The sequence below is a fragment of the Cebus imitator genome, unplaced genomic scaffold (assembly GCF_001604975.1).
Source record: "Cebus imitator isolate Cc_AM_T3 unplaced genomic scaffold, Cebus_imitator-1.0 Scaffold108, whole genome shotgun sequence".
Classification (NCBI taxonomy): domain Eukaryota; kingdom Metazoa; phylum Chordata; class Mammalia; order Primates; family Cebidae; genus Cebus; species Cebus imitator.
In genome coordinates, this window is record NW_016107423.1 from 5,089,493 (window position 1) to 5,103,711 (window position 14,219).

Consider the following 14,219-nt stretch of genomic DNA (forward strand, 5'->3'; position numbering starts at 1 on the left):
AAAAAAAAAAAAAAAAAAACAGAGGGAAACACATTTCCACACACCATTCTAATTTAACTGACATTAATTCAGGAAAACTAGAGCAGAAATATATGTTTATACATATAAATATGTATGTCTTTATACATACATAGATGTATTTTCAGATTTTAGTCTCACTGGAGTTCTTGTCATTTGTTGTTGTTGTTTTTTAATAAATGCCCTTAAAGGTCATGAAATGCAATCTAAAACTTATGTCTCCTCATCAATCATTTAATATTGTTTGCATTCCATTCACAGTTTGTGGGTTAACCACTTATGTAACTTATCAAATTGCACATTTGGAGATCTAAGGGAAAAACTTGTTTTAGGTAATACTCTATGTATCAGTTACCCATTACATGATTTTTTTGATCATTATTTGCAACTTCACACATCTTGTAGTTTTCTATGTAGTCTCTCTATGCAGTCTACTTCAGCTTCTAGTGCTGTACATATCTGTTTCTTCTGGGTGGGACTGCCCGTGATCCCTGAGCTTGGTGTCAGTCATAAACTGTGTAGCACCTGAGGTGGATACTGATTTGGTCTTTGCTTCAGAGCTGAGTTCTGTTGGCAAAGGCACTGAGTGTTTCAAGACGTGAGTTGTTTTTCCAGATACTTCTATTTCGGCAGAGGATCCTAGCTTAGTTTTTTCCTTAGGTTGAGGAAGTGACTCTTTTTTGTTGCTTTTTGTCCACAGTGATTTGTTTCAAAATTTGCTGGCTTGTAGCATATATCTTTTTCCCTGTTACCTTAGCAACTATTACTGACTGAACTGGGTAGCAAATAGTTGCTCATAAAGTGGCCAGTCCCAGAGGATAATTTTCTTAAACTTAGAACCTTTTCGCTGAAACCAAGCCCACCAATCCCGAAACTGTAATAACTCCCATTTTTGGAAGAAAATCTTGAGGAGGATTCTTCAAATAGACATAAGCATCTTTTCCAAATTGTACTGTATCCATTATCCCATTTTTCACAAAGACGTAAACACCCTTGCACCAGTCAATATAACGACCAGTTGCAGTGCGAACGGAAGCAAAGCCCATTTGTAAGTGACCAGGCTGCTCTTCAACATATTTAGACTGGAGCGGTGGTGCAGTATATATAGGGAGCTGCTCTGGTTTCACTAGCTGCTTTTTGGATTCCTCTTCTTTGTTTGCATGTACACTTACAGATGCATAAATCAGACCTGCAGGCATGGTTGTCAGTTTTCCCAACCTGATCGCCGCCATGTCTACGACCCTTTCGGCCAAGGTTTTCAGACGGAGACCGGAGAGGGACAAATCAGTTCAACTAGGCTCCTGATGAAATCTTATTTTCTCTTTTGTTACTCATGTTTTTGGTGTCATCTCTAAGAATCTACTACCAAATCCAAGGTTATAAATATTTGCTACTGTTTTCTTCTAAATGTTTATGGTTTTAGCTCTTATGTTTAAGTTATTGATCATTTTCAATTTGTATATCTAGCGTGAGGCAGGGATCTAACTTTATTATTTTTCATGTGGCTGTGTAGTTGCCCCAGCACCACTTGTTGAAGAGACTTCTTCACTGAATGGAGAGCTAGATTGTTTTCCATTGAGTGGTCTTGAAATCCTTGTCAAAAATCAATTGGCCACAGATATTTGGGTTTATTTCTGGACTTTCAATTCTATTCCATTGATCTCTGTATCTATTCTTATGTCAATACCACACTATTTTGATTACTGTATATTTGTAGTTAATTTTTCAAATTGGGAAGTACGAGTCTTTCAACTTTGTTCTTTTTCAATGTTGTGTTGTATTTTACTTTTTAAAAATTATTTATTGTCTCTCTTTCCCTACCACAACATAGGCTCAATTAGGATGTGGACTTTTGTCCATTTTGTTCACCACTGTACCCTAGCACCTAGAATAGGGCCTGACACATATTATGTGTTTGATGTTTGCTAAATGAATGAGTGGGCTCCTGAGAAAATAAGGTCATCCACAGCTGAGATAAGGGTGAGGATGGGAGTATAAGAGGTGTGGAAGAAAATACTAACGTTGAACACTTTCTGTCAAAGAGGAGTTTAAATGGCAGGGAGGGGGAAAAGTCTAGACCTTGGGCTCTAGTTCCGAGGGGCCCTTTCAAGGCTTCATGGGCAGACAGAACAAACAGTAGCAGCAGCTATTCTTGTGTGCAAGTCAGTCTTTAGTATTTCAAATGTACAAAAACTAAAAATCATTTAGTAACTATCTCACTAAACATTTTCTTTTATTCGAAAATAAAACATCAGGTGAGACGAAATAGAATGAAAAACAATGAATTGTTTTCTTTGAACTGAGAGGGAAAATGGCTTTTGCAGCTTATCTCAAAAGTCTCCATAACTTTTAGTGTACACATGTAATTCTTCTTGATAAATTAATATAATTTTACAATCATATCATACTATATATAATGCAAAAGTAACATACCGATCTTTTTAAACACATTGTGAACAAAATCTTAAATAAACACACATCGCTTTTAATCAAATTAAGTAACTGGGCAGTGACATCAGCAAGTCTGAACTTTACTGTTGCTAATGGAACAGAAGCCAGTGAAGAAAAAGCAGAATTACAGGGCACACATGATGCAGTTTAAGAAATTCATTAGCAATTTTCTTTGATGCATACAACTTTCTTTTCCAATGTAAAATATTTAAAATATAAATAATTATGGAAGTCTGAAGAGCACCCTACTGTTAATATATATTATGTAAACTGCCACTAGATAACTATTTGTCTTACATAGCGAATATTGCTAGTAAGAGATTAAGCAATATATTGCCACTCCACAAATCAAGCAATATGGTCCCATCTGTTTCTAGGTTCCATTACAATACACCTACTGCTGGTTAATAAAGAAATTGTTAAGCAGATGATGCAAGCGTACCGCTTATTTGATTTTTTCAAAATGAACAATGTGTTCTTCATATTATTTGGCAGGCAGACTAATACCTGCTGGGAGTTAGACATGCATCTCTTGATCTTCCTTGCCTGGATAATGATTTGCAATAATATGTGAAGTGTATAAACTGTCACTAAAATTGCACAGCTCTGGGATTTGCCAGGTGCGAATAGCTCTACTCAAGCCTCAGGGAAAATGTGTAATTGCCCTATGCAATCATCCCAGCTTTAATTATGGTCTGGTCCTATTATTCTCTGGACAACAGTGACAGTCTGGAGAGAGCTTTGCCACCTGCTTAGCCTTCAATTCAGTCACTAAAAGGCCGTGGGCAAATTCATTGCCTCAGGCATTTTATTACCTCATCTGCAAAACCCACTCCAAGGGCAACACTGCTACGCGTCCTTCAAACACAGCTCAGACATCCCAGGACTCTGTGACTTCCCCAGATGGAATTATCTTCTCAGTCAGTACCTTGTACACATTTCTATTTTCACTTGGGACAATTTATTGTCCATTTGTCTCTTAATTGAACAACAAAGCCTTTAAAGACAGCAGGTATTTTACTCATTTCTATAGCTCCAATCTCTCCCATAAAAAAGGTGTTCAATAAATTCTTATTGTTATATTACATGACTATAGCACCCAGTGGTGCCCAGGATATAGATGCTTAATACATATTAATTTTTGGTAATTTCCTTCTTTTCCTTTACTTGAGATTTAACTTGTTTTCATCCTTTTATCACCATTTTGCCATGAGAACTCCGTCCAGCTCTTAACACACTTGACCACTGATGGAAGACAGAGATTAATTTGGCCCCCAATGGGACATTTGGCAATGCAAAATGTCCCATTGGGGAAATTTTAGGTTGTTGTAACTGGGGGAGGGAGGTGCCACTGGCCTCTAGTGGGCAGAGGCCAGGGATGCTACTAAACATCCTACAAGGCAGAGGATGGCTGCCACCAGAATGATCGGGCTCCAAACACCAACAGAGTTGAGGTTGAGAAACCCTCATCTAGACTTTAATTACTTGAAATCAACTTCTCGTTGTTTTACCCCAGTCCCATTCTTTCTCTGTTGTAATTCATTCTTCCTGAAAATTTTAATCATTCTTATTCTGTTCAAAAGGTCTTACACTTCTTTTGAATATCTTCTTTTGTTAGTTACAGTTACTGTCAAATTTTCAGTGACAAAGGCAGAACTGGAGCCATTTCAACAATTCTTATTTCCAGCCAGACACAGTGGCTCACACCCGTAATCCCAGCACTCTGGGAAGCTGAGGCAGATGGATGGCTTGAGCCCAGGAGTTTGAGACCAGCTTCAGCAACATGGCCAACCCCCATCTCTATTTAAAAAAAAAAAATTAACTGGGTGTGGTTCTGCAGGCCTATGGTCTCAGCTACTAGGAAGGCTGAGGTGGGAGGATCACTTGAGGCTGGGGAGTTCAAGACTGCTGTGAGCCGAGATTGTACAACTGCACTCCAGCCTAAATAAGAGGGCAAGACCCTGACTCAAAAAAAAAAAAAATCTTATGGCCTTTGTTATATTTTGTAAAAGTTTTGTTCATTGTTTTTAAAAACGAGATGGGGTCTCACTATATTTTCTTGCTATGTCTTAAGTGATCCTCCTACTTCAGCCTCCCAAAGTGCTAGTATTACAGGTGTGAGCCACTGCACGTGGCCAAAAATTCTTATTTCTAATCTACATGCTTTACAACTTTTTTAAACCAAACAAAGTTTTAAATAAGGAGAACACCAAGAAGAAAAGAAAAGACTCTAAGCAATGGCAGCTAATTTTTCTTCACTGATCATATTTCTACAGCTACAAAGGCCAAATGGCCCTTCAAATTTCATTTGAAGAATAAATGCTGTGTCATTGAACGTTATATCACACACTGGACTGTTGTCTCTTATGCTGGCTAGGTATCTTTTATTCTAACCATGATTTACTTAAAATTAATGTGAACAAAAATTGGTAGGTTTTAGAAATAGGAAATTAAAAAAAAATGTTTTATTCCTTTTATTTATATGACCATATGTCTTGGAATTCCACAGAAGTAATTATCTTAGATGTGAAAAGACATTAATAAATAGGTGGAAAAAATGTAGTTTCTTGAGAAACATCCCATTAAAAACCATATTCCATGCAAATCATACTTCTGATAAGGAAAACATATCCAGAATATATCTCATCACCAGGAAACTGAGGCAAAAAAGAAAAAATTTAACAGAATATATTTAAAAATTCTTATAGCTAAACAACGACAAAAAACAAACCACCCAATTAAAAAGGGGCAAAGCACTTGAACAGACACTTCTCCAAAGAAGAGATACAAATGGCAAATAAGCAATTAAAAGGAGGTTCAACATCATTAGTTACTAAGGGAATGACTGCTTTTCACCAAGTACCACTTCATACCCACTAGGATGGCTCTTTTCAACAAAACAGAAAGTAAGTGTTGGCAACAATGTGGGAAAATCAATAATGTGGAAAAATTTGCACACTGTTGATGAGAATGTAAAATGGCTTAGGGGCTGTGGGGGAGAGTTTGGTAGCCCCTAAAAAATGGAAACGTAGAATTATCATGTGACCCAGTAATTGAACTCCTAATTATACACCAAAAACAACTGAAAATAGGTACTCAGTGTTCACAGCAGCACTATTTACAATAACCAAAAAGTGAAAACCCAAACATCCATCAACAAATGAATGGATAAACAAATTATTATATATATACACACAAACATACATATATATATACTCAATGAAATATTATTCAACCATTAAAAACGAATGAAATTTTGACACATGCTACAACGTGGATGAACCTTCAAAACATTATGCTGAGTGGAATAAGCCAGACACAGAAGGACAAGTAATGCATGATTCCGCTTACTTATGTGAAATAGCTAGAACAGAGAAACTCATAAAGAAAGTAGAATGAAGGTTTCCAGCAGTTAAGATAAGGGGAAAATAGGGACCATTGTTTAAAGGGTTCAGAGTTCAGTTTGGGAAAATGAAAAAGTTCTGGCAACAGATAGTGGTGGCAGTTGTACATCAGCATGAATGTGCTTAATACCACTGAACTGTATACTTTAAAATGTTGAAAATGAGGCCATGTATGGTGGTTCACGCCTGTGATCCAGGGCTTTAGGGGATAGGTGGAAAGACTGCTTGAGACCAGCAGTATAAGACTAGCTTAAGCAACAGAGGGAGACCCCATCTCTACAAAAGTTTTTGTTTTGTTTTAATTAGCCAGGCATAGTGGCACCCACCTATAGTCACAGCTACTCAGGAGTTTGAGGCAAGAGGATGGCTAGAGCACAGGAGTCTGAGGCTGCAATGAGCTATGACTGCACCACTGTACTCCAACCTGGGTGACAGAGCAAGACCCTGACTCCAAAAATAAACAAATAACTGTTAAAATGCTAAATTGTATTACTATGTATATTTTAACACAATAAAAAAATTCTATTCCAAATGTTATAGTAATTTGCTTCATCACTACCTTCAAGGGATTTTATAAATGGAGTCTCACCCTCTGCCAAATTAGAGATATTTTAATAAACTCTAATTTTCAGGTGGAAAATAATGTGTCATCAGTGCCTAGAAGACTTGGAAGAAAACAGAATCCCTGATAAGGTAAAATGCTGGGAAATCTTCCCACTTGCCCAGGCCCAGTTGCATAGGTTAATCTCCTTTCAGTAGCCCAGGCTCTCTGAAGGACAGCCACTCCCGTGAGATCCCTGGCAGGCTGCCTGCCTTTCACATCTTTCTTCTACTTAATGCCAATTAATGTAAACATATCCATTTTCTCTGATGGTTGTGGTTTTGGAGGGAAGAAGAAAGTGCTGTTTTTAAAATAACATTTGCTTCTATTTGCTTCTACACTAAAAAGGGGAGAAAATATGGAACAATCTCTAGAGAAATTATTTTTTTAATGAGATCTATTTTCAATTTCACAACCATCCAATGGCAATATTACATGCCATGAATCAACATTATTCAGCTTGATTTCCTCAGAAAAAGCTATTCTTGTAATGAAAACTATAAAATTTCTTCAGTCAAAACAAATAATTAAATACAACAAATACTCCTAGATTCAGCAATGGTGAGCATTCTGAAAGAAGACAGAAACATAAATTTATTTTCATGCGCTAATACATAAAGTCATGCTAAAATTTACTAATACCCAAGAGTCTCCATGACTTCAAATCAATTGAAAGTTCACAAAATTTGAAATTCATTCTTTCATAAAACTGACTTTATGATCCCTCCTGGAATAGGAATATTAACAGAGTAGAATCTACCACATAAAAATATCATTGGGTTAGGTGAATTTACCTTACGATACACAACTAAATACAAGAATATTTGAAGTTCATTTTAAAAATATACATTATCACCACTCCTGGATTTGGGTATACTGTGGCCCAGAGAAAGTGACATAATAATTGCTTGAGTTTCATCAGATAAAAGAGTCAGAATAAAAAAAAATAAGTGAAAATAATAACGAATTAGCAACTAAACAACTAATTTATGGTGACGGGGAGAAAGAACACATACAATCTCACTGTAATATCAGAAACTCTCCAACAACAGCTTGATTTCGTATATTAATATTGAAATTTCACATGAAACCAAAGGCCATGCCTAAAAGGAATATATAAGGCCCAAATGAGGACTCTTGGGGCTAGAACGTTACTGTTGATTGGATACCATTTTTAAAGTTTCAGTGGAGATTTTAAATTATTTTTTAAATTAAAGAGACTAGATACAGTTTTTATTGTTGCTCATTAACACTTCTTTGGAAGACAGAATCAGTATTCCATTGCCTGTCTGCTCTATAGTGAAAGGAAAGTAGAATGGGCATTAAACCTGCAAAGAGGGGAGTCTAGAGGTCATGCCTAATAGTTAGGGTCATTTAAGGTAGGTTTAGAATGCTGCATATTTTTCCATGTAATAGTCTGAAGATTAAGATCATATTCAAACATTTCAATGGTAAGCCACCATAATAGTTACACAAGAGAAGGCCAACACTACCTTGTAGAGATCATGGTATAAATTTCTAGTATTACTACCTACATTCTCTACACATATGTAATAACCTGTATATAATTTACACACACACTTACATATATAGTCAGCATATTCTTTTAGAAACACTGTATGCCACCCAACAAATGTGGTATTTTATTATTTAAGTTTGGAAGGGCCCACAATTTAATGCTTCCAGAAGCAAGAGGCAACCTAATACAATGGGCAAAACACAAGATTTGGAGGAAGAAGACTCCAGTCTGAGTGCTAGTGCCATCACTGACACCCTCAAATAATCACTTCCATACTGTTTCCTCCTCTGTAAAACGGAAACAATAATCACTACCTTTTGTGCAGAAGTACTGAGGGGATGTGAGAGAAAGCAGTTTGAAAACTGTAAACTAAGATAATATTATTGTTTATTATCGACAAAGAGTTATACTTCTGTTTATTTCTCCTGTATGCTTCACTGTGGGAGTTAAAAGGTGCCAAAAATTTTTTTAAAACAATCTCTTTAAACTAAAATTTAAAGACATTGACTCCAGGATCCTCAAATGCACTATGCTGGAATGTAGAAATGGAACCACAGTGAATATGAGGAGAGGGAGGGATGAAAATGCAGACCACAGAGGATTTGCAGGGCAATGAGACGACTCTGCCTGATACTACCAGGGTGGATATATATGTCATGATACACTTGTCCAAACCCACAGAATGTACAACACCAGGAGTGAATCCTAGTGTAAACTATGGCCAGGGGTGACGATGTGGCAATGCAGGTGCACTGACTGTGACAAATGTACCGCTCCAGTGCGGGGCGTTAGTAATGAGAGGCTGTGCAGATGTGACGGCAGGAGGTATGTGGGAACTCTCTGCGTGTTCTGCTCAATTTTGCTGTTAACCTAAACTGACCTAAAAGTAGTTTGTTAATTAACAAGAATGAAATAAACCTATGAGCTTTCTCAAAAGCCATTTTCTTACTGTACCCCTGTATGCTGACAGCACTGCTCTCTAACCACTTGCCCAAGCTAGAAATCACAGAGCCACCCCTGACGCACCACAATCTGATGGAAATTGTATTCTTTCCTTTTCCTCATTCCCACACCCAAATATAGCGGATGAGGTCTGCCACAGACTCCTTGGACAGGTCCCATCCCAGACATCCCCAGTGAGTCCGTTCCACCTCAGGCCAGCACCTCCTACAGTGCCTCCCTTCACAAGACTACCCCGTAGAAAGCATTCTGCTGTCTGGGCCCATCGTGGGCTCTCATTCCAAGTCTAGAGCAGGCCCCATCACTCTCCTGCATGACACCTCATGGTGACACTGGAGCAGAAGGGGACAGTAATTATGTCTACAAGTTGAAATTAAAAGTGCTGCAGGTGTGCTTTAAAATGCTTTCCCCAAATTTCTACTCTGAGTCTGTATCCGTACATTTTACATTTAAAAGACCACTAAATATCATGAGGTAGGAGTTGTGAGTTGATGGTTGTAACATCAATTTCAAATAAGGCTGATCGCAGTCTGGCCTCCCCAGACTACATTCCCAGCCTCATCTCTTTTCATTCCCTTTGCCCATCACTCCTTCCCTCCCTGCCCAGAAAGCCCCTGTGCAGCTGTATCTTTCCAGCTCTTTCTTCAGAACAGACCTGGAGGTCAACTTCCTGGAAACCTTCCCTGGCAGCCTCCAGGCAACAGCACTGATCAGCTCTCAGCTGCTCCTCTGGACTTCCACAGCACCTAGCATGTACTCACAACAGCACTTACCACACTTGACTCCCCAGATTTGGTATGTGTTTTCTCCAGACACTGAGCCTCCTAGCAGGCCACAAGCCAAACCACACTGTGGTCTGTACTACCTACCTGGCATCAGGTCTGGACGTGGGAGGTCATCAATAAATGTGGAATGAAAGCAAAACCGTTTTATCAACGCATTAACTATTGTATTATTATTAATAGGATTATTACTATTGTTATTTTGAGAGAGGGTCTTGTTCTGTCATCCAGGATAGAGTGCAGTGTGGTGATCACAGCTTCCTGCAGCCTCAACCTGCCAGGCTCAATCGATCCTCCCACTGCAGCCTCCTGAGTATCTGGGACTACAGGCACACCACCATGACCAGCAATTTTTTTTTTTTTTTAATTTTTCTCATAGAAGGGTTTTCACCATGTCACCTAGGTTGGTCTCAAACTCCTGGGCTCAAGCAATCTGCTCCACTTGGTCTCCCAAAGTGCTGGGATTATAGGCATGAGCCACTGCACCTGGCCAACTATTGTATTATTAAGCCCCATGTAATTAGTAGAAGTTCTAACCTAAAGCCCATTTCTTTACTAATGCGATACAATAAATTTCTTTGACAGGCACAATTATATAATGCATTCCCTACTTCCTATGCATAGTCTATCAACTTAAGGTAAGATTATATAGAGCACAACCTGTCTGTGAATATTTGCAAAGTGTTACATGGCTATAATCTTTTTAATATATAATTTTTAATGATGTGTGGGCAATTTTTAAAGTTTTATAGATGTGTGTGTCGAGGAAGGCTGTTTCCTGGCCAAAGGCTGCCTCGGGGTCGAGTTCATTCTGATAAAGAATCACAAATAAGCCGTGTTATAAACTGCTGTTTGGGGAAGTTCAGATTTTTATTTGCTAAAGAGAAGCATGAAGCAGTGGAGATGGCGTGTCAACTGGTTAGAAAGGAGTTGTGACCATTTAAAAACATGCACACCACTTGAATTTGTCTTCATTTTTCCAAATACCCCTTGATTATGTGATTCTTCTGTTCAAACCATTTAATATTTCCCTTTTGACTGTGGGTTAAAATGGAATAATCTCCTTTGCCTACAGATTAAATTCAAATTCCTTGACCTTCCTTCCACCTTACACTACCAAAACCAACCTATTTAGGAGAGAGGAAGGTGGGGTCATTGAAACCCCAACATATTTAGGGAAGAGAAAGGTGGAGTGGTTGAAGTACCAACAATGAAGTGGACACTACCCTAGCAGCTGAGTATTTCAAGGTAAGACATGGTCCCTTTCTTCTATAATACTTCGGAGACAGCAATCTAAACACATTATCAGGCAAGTAATTGGTGCACTATTACAACAGTTACTAGAAACAACAGTGTAGCACTCATAGTGGTCTGGAAAAGGGTTGGGTGGGGTTTCCTTTAGGACCAGCAATGCAAACTCACCCTTGAACCAGCAAAGGGTAGCAGGGGAAAACAGGAGGAAACTGTGCAAAGGCTGAGTCCTCCTCCTGACAGACTCAGTAAGTAGTGAAATTCCACGACCTAGGGTTGTTCTCAGCATCCCTAGGTTCTCATAAAGACTTACCGAAAGCAGCTCTTCCTGTTTGTATCTTCTATTTTACTGCTACTTTCTAGTTTACCTCCCAAATCCCAAATGGGATCATTCTCATTATCATTAACAAGACTAACTAAAAATTCACACACAGTAAATATGGAAGTCTAATCAGGAAAAATACAGTCATCCCCAGGTATTTATGGGGGATTCAGGCCAGAATTCCCACAGACACCAAAATCCAAGGATGCTCAAGTTCCTTGTATAAAATGGCATATTTGCATACAACCTACCACATCCTCCCTTATATTTTAAATCATCTTAGCTTACTTATAATATCTACTATACTGTAAATGCTACGTAAATGGTTTTATACATTACTTTTTATTTGTATTATTTTAATTTTTTTCTCAAATATTTTTCATTTGCAGTTGTTTGAAACTGTTGATGCAAAAACCACAGACTCACAAGGCCAGCTGAATAGAGAACTAAATACAAATAAATTACAGTTTGAGGAGGTAAAACATCTTACTGTTGGGGAAATATTTTAATATTTACTTTCTTGGCCTCTTTCACGCTAACAAGGCTATGAAATCCTAGAGACTAGGATTTCATTTTTGTAACTTTATTTTGTTGTATAGTCTCCAGGGCCTGGTTTGGGGCCTCATACTTGGTGTAGATACAATAGCTATGCACAGAGTAAATAACAGGTGAAGGAATACCCTACTATACAAGCCCCATAAATTTACAAGTTCCACCTCCTAAAGTGATTGCTACATCCACAACATTGCAACATTTTAAAACCCCAAAATATAATTAATACAACTTTTAAAAAATTAAAAAATGTGTATTTAGAATATCTTGTACTAAAATTAGATGCAATGACAACAGAAAGCAAGTAAAACTTCCACTCCTTTGAAATAATAACAACTTGTCATTATTTGCAAACACAGCCAACACTTAATGACTACTTTGTGTAAACATATAGTCAATAAGCTGAAAGGGAAGCATTTGTGTCCATAAATGTTTGTCTTTGACAAATATTTTATTCAACTCCTATTCTTAAAAATAAACTTCTACTTCCACTAGAAAACAAAGAATGACTAAATGCATTAATGAGAGAAAGAAAATCACGAGACCTAAAATCTTTTTAGCTTAACACATTTTTCATCTTCCACATTCGCTACCACCATTCCTGGCTTCTAATAATCACTTACATCATTAATAATAATCACCCATATCATTAATCACTGGTGGCCTCGATTTATGAACAAGTTGTGCTCAATCCTGCGTAGTGATTTGGAAAATGGAATTCACTTTTCCCTAGAAAGAATGTCATGAGTGCTGATGTACTTCCCTGGCCAGCTCACTAGGATCCTCTTAACTCATAATGCAGGTGCCTTTAATACTGCTAACATTAATTCAAATGTGTGATGCCTACCTTTGGCATCTGACAATCTGCTTTCTGCAACACCCTCTTTCCACACTTAGGTGCCTTGAACTTCTTAACAGCGCTACTGCCCAAGCCTTTAAATGACTTACTCTTCCCCACTTCTCCTCCCAGCCAAACTCCAATTCTCTCACTTGTGATTCTCGGCAAAGAAAGGGGCAAAATCAATTCATGGACTTATGATGAGGTGTACGTGATAAAAGCAGTCAAATATTTTGCCACAAAGTGGGAAACTGATGGAATTTGTGAATCCTTTTCTGAGTTACCATTAATTCCTGAAACGTGGTACTATCAAGTCAGTTAAATTTAGATACAGGAATTCAGAAAGCAACTTCTGGCACTTCAGTTGAACGCTACTATCCATCAAATGCTTCTTAAAAAAGATCTGCAAATCTGCTGTAAACCTTTCATAAACCACAAGTACTTAAGACAAAATCCTTCAGGACTATATCAACCATTTCACAATTATTGCATTTTGTGAAAACAAATCAAAATACACAGCAACCAAAGTAAATCTGTATTTGACAGGCTTCTAGTCAGTTTAACAGACTAAAAGTAAAAAACATCAGGCTGTATGGAAGAAGATATTCCACAGACTAAACCAAGAATTTAAGGCAAATGGCCCAGTCTAGGGCCATGCTCTCAGGGGTCAGCAAGTTCAGGATGTTGCTACCTCACAGTGTTCACACTGCCACTACCTGGAAATTCTAAGTTGTCAGAATCCTCAATTCAGTATCCCCAATGTCACCAGCACGTTTCAGTGGCCCAAGACCACATGTGTGCTATCCAGATTCCATTGTTCAGCAATAGAAAACTAGCAAATGGAGTCCTGGAATGAATGGTCATCCTTGGCACTCCCAGTGTTTGTAAACTGAAGATTGCTTTTCACAACTGCAGCACTAAACTCTCCTCAGGATTGAGTACACGTTTTCTATTTATAGTCCCTCAGAATTAAATATGAAAAAGAAACGGAAGTGATCAGATATTAGGTATTAAATTTCCCTAAAGGGAATTTCACATAAAAATAATCCCCACCAGTGGCATCAGCTAATCAGAATACCAAAGAACGAGACAGACAGAGAAATCTTGATATTTCATATCTAAAAAAAGAATTGGAAATTGTCATTACAGGAAAAAATCAGACTACATAGGTCTCCTTTATAATTATTCTTTGGTTAAACATTCTATGAATTAAATATTGTCTGGGGAATGAGGGGGAAGAACCAAAATCTCTTCAGTGCTTATGACTTCTAAAGTGTTACTGCCTTGTGCATACACATCTATAATCCATTTCTTAAAATTTATGCATTGGATTTTAAATTCTGAATTTAAATTTTCTATTGGGGTCATTTTGACTCTTGGAAAATGGGTTTTGAGTTGATTGGAGCTTCCCAATTAAAACAGCACACTTTAATATGTTATACAGGCATAATATTTGTAAGCAAATTCTATTTATTCACATCATATTAACTTTAATACTGGATCATTAAACAACGGAACATG

General features: G+C 37.7%; 1 protein-coding gene and 1 pseudogene across 3 annotated transcripts in view; both read right to left on the minus strand.

The window, feature by feature from the left end:
- The window catches only part of SMAD9 (SMAD family member 9), a 73,992-nt gene that overhangs the window by 55,280 nt on the left and 4,493 nt on the right, over positions 1 to 14,219 (minus strand). The window lies entirely within an intron of this gene.
- Positions 16 to 1,313, minus strand: LOC108310824 (annotated as a pseudogene).